General features: G+C 36.0%; 1 long non-coding RNA gene across 1 annotated transcript in view; it reads left to right on the forward strand.

Annotated features, from left to right (window-relative positions):
- The window catches only part of LOC139716542 (uncharacterized), a 45,932-nt gene extending 44,413 nt beyond the window's left edge, over positions 1 to 1,519 (forward strand). Inside the window, exon 3 of the long non-coding RNA XR_011709903.1 lies at positions 1,259 to 1,519. This is a non-coding gene — a long non-coding RNA (uncharacterized lncRNA). The remainder of the gene's footprint in view (positions 1 to 1,258) is intronic.
- The last annotated feature ends 10,928 nt before the right edge of the window (positions 1,520 to 12,447 follow it).

Genomic DNA, 12,447 nt, shown 5'->3' on the forward strand with positions numbered 1-12,447 from the left:
TTCACCTAGGAAGAACTGGTGAAGGAGGTGGTGAATAGAATATGCACGAGGACTACTTCTCCATCACGGAGTCATTCGGGTGCATAGACTAGTAGAACAGTGCACGGCAAATCATGTATGTTTCTGAGGAACAACAGCCTAAAAATCCTGTTGACTTTTTGTATGAACATATTGTCGACGGGGCTAAACGAGTAAAAGCAGTAAAACTTTTCATTTGACATGGTTTATTCCAAATCCTATGCAAGTAGTGTTATGATTACAGTTTAAACAGGGAGGTGACAACAATTTTATCTTATCTTTTTTAAACAGTGCCCTCTGCGATGGAAGATTGGCAGTAATATGTTCAATTTGAAACTGAATGGGGATACTCCTGCTGCTTTTTCAAGAAGTCTGGAATAGATTCATGACTACATTGAAAATAATCGTGAATGAATCAATAGTTATGCAGATAAAAAGATGATTTAAAAGTACTTGTAATGGACATGCAGGCACGGCATTCAATTATTGTGTCTAAAAAACTACTTTGAATGCTTCTTTTTTTTTTCTTTTTGCATACAAGAACATGATTATACAACTGCACAGCAAGCAAGATTTAGTGAAATCCTGTTTATTGAAATCAGCTACGCAAAGATGAATATCAGTAACTTGTATGAGAATTTACAAATTCGAGATCAGATGACCTTCTTTTGTCGGGGAAAAGTCACTCCTCAATCTTATAATGGGTGCTGCCACAACTGCAGCTACATTAATGCAAGTAACAAGATTTTAGTAACACTGCTTTAACAAGACCATTATGAATACCTGAATATTTTAGAAAGATTCAAGACCAAATTTGGCTATTATCCCTGGAGACTCTGTGCGAAGTGATACAAATGTTGATAATCATTCAAATGATTGTTTACAATAAACATTTAGATTTGTATACATAACATTCCCATAACCGAAAAAAAAAATATAGGCACGTTATTTTGTCGTCTCTTTTTATTTTCAAAGAATTCTCTCTAATTGACTTGGGTCTTTCCTATACAGTACTTGGATATTCAACTATATTAATAATGAGTTAATATAGTATAGGCTAAACATAAACCAAATAAGCAAAATTCATATTGGTGCCATCCTCTCGTCTAGTTTGGCTCAATTAAGTTAGGAGAGAGAACGTTTGTCGTGATGCACATTACAATAACATGATGTCATTATAAAACAATGCATACGACAACTTGCGATGATTGTCAATTTCAAATTTCTGTATTTCTTGCAGGCGGGTGGTCTATCATTACGAGACGTTCAACGCCTTCTCTTGATGGTAAACGAAACAAGATCCCTTCTGCCATAAAGAAATCCTCCCTGCTCCAAGTGTGATATAATGTGGTAACGAAAGACCAGACAGTCGCTGGAATTGGATGTCTCGATCTGCACATCGTCTGGACGAAAAAAAGCACCGGCCGGAATTCAGGGGGTAACTAAGCCATTACGGGCAAATTAATAACTAATTATTGATTGTGTGGACGTCTTGCTGACATCCGGGGAACACATGGGGGACTGCACAGTTCTTTTTTTTTTCCGGGGGAGGGGGAAGCAGGGTATAGGAAAGGGGGCAGGGGAGGAGGGGAAGCGAAGGGGGTATTACGGAGGGGAAGAAGGGTGGGGTGGGGTCAGAGTGGTGGAAATAACCCTTATGATAGGATGAGGACCATGCCGGACAAAAGAGTGTCACGGAAACAGCTGAAATTAATGTCCGGTGGGTGAGGACCTCGCCGCATGATGGTACGTGCTTTTCGTCGATGTACATTAATGGACGATGAAGGAAAGGTCAGAGAAGAATTTATTAACAGCAAACAAACAAACAAACAAACAACCAAACAAACAAAGAAATAACAAAAGAATAAACGAACAAACAAGCAAGCAAGCAAGCAAACAAGCAAACAAACAATCAATCACACAGACAAATAGATAAATAAACGAGGGAAGAGAAAAGGAATATACTCATGAACACCGTTTCCTCTCAGCACCGACGTGAATGTGAAAAATATCAGTCATGTCTTGGTCACACATGGACGCGATTTCAAAATATACATTTCCCTTGTGAAAACGCACTCAAGGAATCAATGGGCTAAATAAACAAATTACATAAAGGGTCTATTTCTATAATATATTATATATCATATATATATATATATATATATATTACATGATATATATATATTATCTGTAATATGTTATTATTATATGTAGCATTATTCACAGTATATCTAAAGAGGGAGAGATAATAGAGAGATACACACACGCAGGCACTCGTATTTATATATCATTACGTAGGACCTATACAATACATTATTATAAGTAATAATTCTACGTATTGTTTTTGTGCGTGTATGTGTATAAAAGAAATATCACAAATATCTTTCAGGTCAAAGTAAAGGAGTATTGGTGTGCATAGTATTGAGATGATATTCATTATGCGAAGCGTACGGAACAGCCAAGCGAGCGACTGAGGCGCCATCACCGATCTCTTTTTATAGAGATCAGTGGGCGCCATTCGTACGTCCATTCTGCAGTCGGGCAACCCGGAAGTCAGCTCACACGGACGAATGGGGGCGTCGACGAAACGCCACGGCTCGACGGAAGATTGTGATGCTCGGCTCGCTTTCGCCGGGTATGCAAATGAATCTGTCCCACAGGTCATCAGAGTTGTCATTTTTTCCCTTTCTCTCTCTCTCTCTCTCTTGCTGGCAAGATGTAGGCCAAAGGTCAGCCCCCATTCATTTTCTATCTTCGGCCTTCTTCGCATTTCCACCGTATGCCTTTTTCCCATTTCTAGGTCACTGCCATTCATTACGCGCGATAAATTTGTTATTGCAGCGAGAAAAGAAAATACTGCCCCCCCCCCCCTCCCCGCATCCGCGTGCCTTTCTCGGTAGATACTGCCGTGATTATTGCAGAGAGATTGGCTGAGAGAAAAGGCCGAGGAGCGGGAGGGAGTACTACATGTGCATGTGAGTGCTTATTCATCTATATTTCAGCCTGCGCGGAGTTCGTGTATAGACGCTATATGCCACAAGTCATTGCTTTTCCTCGACAGAAGGATACAAATGACCAATGTGTTATGTCTTAAGTAACGAGATAAAGCGAATCTGTCACTTCGCAGCGACATCAGTGCATATGGTGCCTTGAACTTGCAGATGTATATTCATGTTTATCTTTTTAGTGATCGTGAATTCTGTAATCTCATTGGTCAATCACACTCAGACCAACCACTGAATATTTTCCGTATTTGTGATATGACGTCATGATATTACACAGCTAGCTGCGCGTGTACGTATGCGCGCATAATCAGCTCGTGAGACGTAAGTCAACATGGCTGATAGCCGGCGATTTCAACATCATTCACGAGAGGAAATCAGCGAGAAGAAGGTTAGCAATTACACTTAGAAAGATAAAATCGTTACCCCCTGCTTGTTCTTACGAAATACGGGAAATATCTACGGTCTGGTGCCATATTCCATTCGGCCTCCGGCCTCATGGAATATGGCACCAGACCGTAGATATTTGCCCGTATTTCGTGAACAAGCAGGGGGTAACTAATAATATTCATGTATATTTTATTTTCATTCAGGGGAAATTATACAATGCATTAACAGAACATATTTGTAATAATTTCGACAACATGAATTAACAAAATACATGTGATTATGAGTAACAACATAATTGCATTTTTAAGGTATATATGACTTTATTCGATTTGTATTTATTTTTGCATTCCTTTTTCATGCAAGAATTATTATTATTATTATTATTATTATTATTATTTCGTTTTATTTATACAGGGTGGCCCCGTCAATAATCAAGTACTGTTTTCCAGGGGGCCCTGTAAACACATACATGCAAGGTAACAATCACAACAAATAACACTAATACAACAAGAAGTCAAGTGAACAAAGTTATTGAGAAATATTTGAACAGGGGAAATATCTCAGTAAGATAAATGCGTCTGCTCCTGATTATAATCTTGGCATCAAAGCACTAGTATATAATCATACTCAGTCCAACATAAACATTTCAACATTACGGATTTAGACGTGTCACTTGCGCCCTTTTGCCAGAACATTAAGCCACGGTATTATATCATCTTCTTGTTAAAAACACATTCACATCATACCTTATTTCGTGTGTCACCAACCCACTTTTAGATTTCATTTCATTTTCAAATCATTGATTTCGTCCATATGGATATTTGTTTTGTTCACATGCTTTTTACACACACAAAAAAATACAATACAAGTACATAAACAACATATAGATAACATATGAGAGACATTATTTTGCCAACATTACAAAGCATGGAAAACAATATCATGTAACATATCATTATCTTAAATCAACATCAGTATTCGAACATTCAACTTATTGATGTAACTGAATGTAATTGATATAAACTGTGAATGCAACAGAACTGATATGGGTTGTATATTTTCGTGTTTTGAGGGATACAAAATCCTACAAGTCATTCATTATTTTATTAGCACCGGAAGAAATAAAGTATATGAATAAATATTCTTTACTCTGATGGGAACTTCACGTTGACAACAAATTTTGTTAAAGCGATACGAAGAAAATGTCATAGAGTTTAGAAGCTGGTTTCTTCTAGACATCAGACATGTCGGAAGAGCAGTGTAGACCTCGTTCATGATATGCAAAAAACTGGGGACGAACATGTGCCCTATAGCACTATTTCATTATCAGGCCAAGGGATGTTTACTTTCCATGAAAAAAAAAGTAATATGGGTGAAATTCTTTTGCATTTTGTATGATTCCGTTTTTTGTACTTTAACTTTTGCGATATCAAAATCTACTACACACGATTCCATCGTATCATTCCGAATGATTTGCCTAACCAGCATGTATGTTTAAAGGAGAAAACTTCCTATTATGAGTGGGAAACATTATGCAATGTTACTCGATGAACATTATTTTCGATGGGGGGGGGGGGGGGGGTTGGAGTCAGTTACACCCTCATTATCGACCAAAAAAAATGATCCCCTTAAGCAATGCTTGAAACAATTGCAAACGAAAGAATAAACATATAATGAAAATGAAAAATACAAATATATATTTTTAATTGCAGTCTGCACGTCATCAGGTGGCACAGAGGTGTTCCGTGTTGGAGCTGACAAGGTCAGTTTGTAATTAGCTCATGTGTACATGGGTACAAAATTAATGGCCTTTCTTCTTCTTCTTTTTTCTCTCAAACTGGTAAGGCGCTTCACTCATTCTCAAAGCGACATAACACATAAGCTTGCCCGATGTATATAAAACTTATTGAATTCATGTTCAAGCAAAGAATGAACTTGCACAGAGCAGGTGACAAGAATGGTCTGTCCATTTACACCAGGGGGGAGCATACATTTCATTGTTTTTGCTTTGAATATACTTCTTTTTCTATTGATATTGTCAAATATACCAGGTTTACTGTCAGATGGATGTGCTGGCAAGGTGCTGTTTATAAAGATTCTGTGAATAATCACTTCTCCACAGATGCTTATTTCAGAGAAGTCACAAATCAACAAGGCTGTTGGTACAATAATGACCCTTTTTGTTGGTGTTGTTGTTTTATAGAAAGAAAGAAGAGAGAGAAAAATGGGGCCCTATACAAATAATTTGCCCCCAAACCCCTTTTTTCTGCTCATGCGCAAAATGGAATTACGAACTTGTCTATTGAATTAATATACCTATGGGAGGGGGAGGCTGGGGAGGGGTGGAAAAAAGAGGGAGGGAGACAAAGAGAGTGGAGTAAAAACAAAAACAAAACAAAAACAAAAGAGCTGTGAAATGTTTCTCTGAGAGTAGACCAGTAGGCCCTATCAAACAAAGTTACAACAAACAATATCCATTCTAATCAAAACTGGTTATTTTCAAATCAAGTTAAGCGTTAACTCAAGTTGTTCAAGTTGAACAGCAAAGTCAAATAACTTATAGTTATTCAAAATTTTTCATCTTCTATCATACTTTGCAATTAACAGTAATGCGTTCTATTTACCGTCGTGTAATGCTTTATATTTTAAACTTAATGCCTTATATTTTAAAAACTCAACTACAAAAGACAATGAGCTTTATGACATTTCACCTTCTTGTACAAATCGATTATGCTACTGTGCAATTAATTTGTATTATTTGGATATGGAAACAAATAAATGAGATGAAATGAATGAAAATGTGGGCAATCAAAACAGATGGAAGGACTTGGACTTCGAAAAAGAAAAAATAGAAAAAAACGGGAGACAAGAAAAGAAGGATAATCATGCATTAACCCGTTCCATACTGAATTCTGAAATCCTCATAGACTTGATACACAGGCCACCAGGTTCCCGTATGGAACGGGTTAAGTGAGAATAATTATGATCAGATTAGATGAAATACAATAAAAAAAGGCGATGAAAAATAAAAATAAAAATCTCCACATGAGCCTCTTCTGATAGCTTTAAAGTTATACTGATCTTCCTCTCTTATTTTTTCCTTGCGGAATCGAGTGTTAACGCGAAGAGGGCATGCGCGAAAGACAAGACCCGACGATGACGTCATAATATTCCTGAGCACCATCTTTATTTATAAAGCACTTCACGAACCCGAAATGCACCGCATGCATGGCAAGACAAGGACTTTTGGTGGCGTGCCCAGTCGATTTAGCATGTTCAGTAGTACTGTGCAGGTTGATCCATGGAACGTATAATATATGTCTTTTTTTGCATATAGGTAACATCAGCTCAACGTCTGGGGACGAGGAAGGGCGGGGGTGTAAAGAGGTGGGAGGAGGGCGTGAGAGGTTGAAAAGAACACACATGATTATAGGTACACCCTCAAACACATGTCAAACACAGACACAGACACAGACACGCACACACACACACACACACACACGCACAGCAAAAAAGTCCCCCTCCCTCCCCCCCCCCAAAAAAAAATGGCGCCAAAAGCCCGCCACCTTGCTGAATGTTGCGTGATCAGTGTAGTTTTATTGTTCCCATTTTTCTTATTGAATCCAACGGATTTTGGTGTCTGTTTTGCTATAGATACAATAATTTTGTGTTGCCGTCTGTTTATTAATACGCATTATCATAATGATCTAGCACAACTGGATATAACAAGACAAACATTCTGAGCTGTATGTAGATAATTTAGGAAAATTGTTGTGAAAATGAAATCATGATTTGTCATCCTTTTTATCATCTCGGTGGCAGCAATTTCTATCATAATGCAGCCACCACAAAAGCTATTATGCATGGCTCCTTTCTTGTATAACGCAAGAAATATGAAGAAATGATGACATACACACACACACACACACACACACACACACACATACACACATACACACCAACAAATACACATGTATGTGTGTGTGCAATAAAATTGTATAGCTCATTATCATTATCTTACCGTCACTGTTGTTGTTAATTCTTATCAATATTTATAGTCTTTTTGACAAACTATTGTAAGCAATTAGTGCGACCAATTAAAATGATAATGACAATGAATGTAGTGACAAAAATGTATCGTAGCAATAAAGCAAGTGATGATAGTTAAATCATGATGACGACCTGGATGGAACACGTCTATGAACACGTTTTCCTTCTTGGCAAATTTCATATTACAACATGGGTATATATATATATGATTGTTATTAAATCATACGTCATAAATCTACAAACACATACACGCATCACATAAGAATTGTTTTTTTTAATTCTTTTTCCTCACAATCTCATAAATCATGTAATATGAATTGTTACAATATAACGGCTGTATTTCATTGAATTGTAAGGATCATGATGATAATGTAGATCATCTTTTACTTTTCGTTATCACGATGAATCGTTGCCCCCCCCCCCCCCATTAAAAACAAAGCGAAAGAAGTAAAGTAAAAAGTGCTGTGGTTCCTACCAGTCAGTTATGAATACGTTCGCCATTTTCTTTCTGTAAGTATGATAAAATCTCAGGTAAAATGACAGTCCAGGCAAATCGCTCTCGACACGAATGAAAATGCGTCATTTCATCAGAAAGCGTGCACATCCATGAGAAAACATAATAATCAGATCAAAAAGAAAGAAAAAAAAGCAAAAACAGTCGTCTGTTTCCTAAACTATATAATTAAAAAGTATGCACAAAATTATGGCTTATCTGGGATCAGGCTGTCTATCATTTCACTTCGAAATACATCAATACTTTGTCCTTTATAAATTGATGCACATAAATCAATTTTCAGTCGAGAGCTATGAATAAACTTAACGCTAGCTGCATGGTCTACAAAACATAGAGGATGTCTAGTGCGTTTCCGGAGTCATTTCCTTTTTTCAAATCAGATTAAACTATGATTTCCTTTGCACCGCATATGTTAAATAAAAAGAATTAGACATGATTGTTTTCATACTACATGTACAAAGAAAATGAAATTCCACGTTGTTAGGCCTTTACAATAAATCTTGTGCCTGAATGGAAACATTGCTGAGAAAAAGAAATAATGGATTCTTAAAGTTGTTTAAAACTAATTTCTTAATTTCTATTAGAAGAATTACTTACATGACTATCACTTTGAAGTGTACTAAATTTGTATATATTGTTTGTTTGTTTGTCTGCTTGTTTGTTGATTCGTTCGTTTGTTTTATTTTGTTCTACGGATTTTTTTCTCCAATTACTATTTGACGGAATTGCTGAATTCAAAAGAGGGTGACGAAAATGCCAATGGACTCTAGCTGCAAATATATCGAGATACTATAGTAGCTATCCTCTTGTTACCACTTTTGGTAATTTTTACTTTGTGTTTTCAATTATTCAAATCAATTCAAGCATACTTCATTTCCAACCAATAGAAGGTAATATATAAAACAAAGCATTCATTTGAAAATTATATTGCTCAACAATATTTTTTTTTCTATTTGTAATTTGTATAGATCCTTTGTATTCTTTAAATGTATGGTTGCATTCGTAATGTTTTTTTTAAACTATTTCTTTCTTTTCATTTCAATAGATGGTATGGTTTTGGTTGAAATAGGAAGGATTCAGATTTTAACTTCATGAGAGATAACTTTATTATATGAAATATCAAATAGCATACAATTCCAAGAGGAATAATAAAGTTTATTTGATTAAAATGGGTTTTAAAATGGCTGAGATATTCAAAAACAAAGCAAAACAAAATGGTGCTATCAATGAAAGGTGCGGGGTCCCCATGCCATGGATATACAGCCATTTCAAACCGATTTTAATCAAATAAACTTTTGATTCCTCTTGGAATTGTAAGCTCTTTACTATTTCATATAAATGTTTTCTAATAATCTTGTAAAAAAAAGTTGAATCCCCATCTAAACCAAGACTATATTTTGCAAAGGAAAGGAGTGTTGTGTGGAGTTTACAAATAGACATATTTAAGGAAATCCAGTCCAAAAATAAGTTAGTCAAGATAAAAATAGAGTAAAATCTTACGAATTCAGCGGTAAAATTTTGACTGAAATCGAATGAAAAATAAGGAAGTTATAAAAATTGTCAGTTTTGCTTATTTCTGCAAAACAGTTCTTGTACAGTGGATATGAATATGCAAATGAGTGAGCTGACCTTGTCATAACCTTACACTTTTTATTGGTCGTGTACAAAAAATGACGAAAATTCAATGTTTCTGTCATTGAAGTCTAAAACATGATGTTATTCCTGATTCAATAACTTCAGAATAGTGGTCAGTTTATAGATATACCAGGATTTGAGCCTCGGGCATAATTGCATTTGAATGAAAAACTGGAAATTCCAAAATTTTATGAACGAACTATATGGCAAGTTGTGAGGGGATCGTCATGCTCACTTTGCCATTTGCACATTCATAATTATTGACCGTTCAAGAACTGTTTCCTGAAAAATTAGCGAAACTTCAAAGTGTCATAACTTCCTTACTTTTCGCCCGATTTCGATGTAAATTTTACCGTTGAACTCGTAATATTTTACTCTTTCTTATCAGACTAACTTATATTTGGACTGGATTTCCCCTTTTAGGAAATAAGTATGGTGTGGAGTTTACAGAATGATGGACTTATTCAAAGTTGCACACTCTATTTTGCAACACCTTATTCTCATCCCTATAGTTTCCTGGTCCATTTTTAAAATATGGCACTCTATATCAGATGACTGCGTTGAAAAATGTGGTTTATTATAATTGGGCTACTATACACAGTTAATTGTGTAGAACACCTTTGGCTGCGTTTGCCAGCTTGTTGATGACTTAACAAGATAATGTGTGGAAATAAACACTAATATTTTTATCAACATGAAAACATCAAACATAACAACACTGGTCTAACATTAGCCATACTTAAACTTACTTGTATGTATAATAGCATCAACATGATAAACAAAACACGGCATAAATCAACGATCAAATCGTGTTCTTCTAATTCATTGTGTCCAAACCAACCCAGAGAGAAACAAATATAACAATAGTAATAATAAAAATTAAGCAGTGGCAGCTACCGGTAATGTCACAGTGTCGACTTAAAGGCAAAATAATAATAATAATAATAATAATAATAAAAATAGTAACAACAACAATGATAATGATAATAATAATAATAATAATAACAACAATAATAATGATAATGAAATGATAATATACCAAAATAGAAAAGTAGATATATATATATATATATATATATAGATAAACAAATAATCAAAGAAATCGATAAATAGATAAGAAATATAAATCAACACACCTTGTCCTCTTCAACCCCTAAAAGAAAAGGTGCAACCAAATAGACAACAAAGTGAATAAATGTCGCTGATAGTGCATGTTTGATGAAACATTTCATATGCATAGGTCTATCTATTCTAAAAATATTGATGCTTTGTTGTATTTACATTAATGACAAAAACGACAACAGCAGCAGCAAAAACAACAACAACAACAAGATTTGTGATACATGAGGATTTACTTCTTAATTAGGCCTATACTTCTATATCTGACATAGGGTCTTGGCGCGTTACAAATGGTGAGTCATTTCGAGTTGTATAGCGGACGACTAGCCAACTAGCCATTTGATCTTGACCACATTCACTGCCTAAGAACTATATAGGCCTAAGCAATACTACTTTTTCAGACATAATTAGAACACACACAAATTATGAGTTCTAACTTAGCAATAAAGAGAGAGAGAGAGAGAGAGAGAGAGGGAGAGATGAACACACACACACATTACACAAGTAGGGCCTATGTATAAATTATCATATACTGTACAAACTCCATAATATATTCATTTATATTCACATTTAATACAATAAGTGTACAAAACAAATAATTAATTGGTACAAAATGTGTAAAAACATATAAATATTTGTCATGTATAATTATCCCTATGCACACATCAAACAAATACGGTAATTATTATAAGAGTGTGTGTAGGGCCTATGTGTGTGTTGCGTTTCACGCCCACAATTTACCGGCATTTTTTGTACCGTGCAAGAACGCACTTGGAAAAATGATGCGAATGAAAAAAAAAATGGTTGAGGGGGAATGAAAAGACACAATACACGATGTCCGAATGTAAATTGGCTCTTCAACATTGTTCATAAATCGCGGGATATTCCGTGAACACTTACCGTATTTACATAACGGCAAAAAATCTGTTAAAGTACATGACTGACAGCTGATTCGGCTCAACCAATCAGAGACGTGGATTTCTCACAAGCACACTGCATACAGCTAAGGCTGACGTAGATAAGAGTAAAGAGAAAACGAAGCGTCTGGAGATTTATGGCTTAATTTTTATCCGTATTTCTTTTAAATCTCCCTTAGAATGCAGGCAATAATTTAGTATTATAAATACATACTTTACATATGAAAATACGCGGTAAAATGATCCAAATTTGGAGAAAAACTGGGTTATATTTCAAGATCCGTACAAATTCTCCCTAGCCGATCATTATGTTGTCTGGCAGTATAGCGAAGTTAATATGTATTCTTTGACGAGGTCATCGGTAAGCCTTTTGTGCTGCGTATCCGCGTCCTACATCTGCCGTGCACGGGCCTGAAGGCAGGCCGTACTGGGCCACTGCTTCGTAGCGAGCGCGCCGGGCACATCGCACACCACGCGCCCGGTGAAACAGCTCGCCTCTTTCGCGGCATGTAATTCCCGAAGGATGAATTCCAGTATGTATGCTGCAGCGAAGGACCGTGCCTCACAACCCACGCAGTGGTGCGTGTCGCTGGATCAAGACTGTGATTATACATGTACTACGTTACTTACGGAACTCTTTATCGATAAGATATTTAAATTTGTGATCGTGTGCGCTCGTAGTTTTTTTTTCTGTGTTCAATTTCATTTTAACAGGAATATGGTCGCAAACTTCCTACGCCTTCGAAACTGCATATAAACCTACACTCGCGTGCCCATTCATCAGGACCTACGCATATACCGT

This window comes from Diadema antillarum, unplaced genomic scaffold, assembly GCF_040938485.1.
Source record: "Diadema antillarum isolate AM-2024a unplaced genomic scaffold, OU_Dant_1.0 scf00000066, whole genome shotgun sequence".
Taxonomy (NCBI): Eukaryota; Metazoa; Echinodermata; class Echinoidea; order Diadematoida; family Diadematidae; genus Diadema; species Diadema antillarum.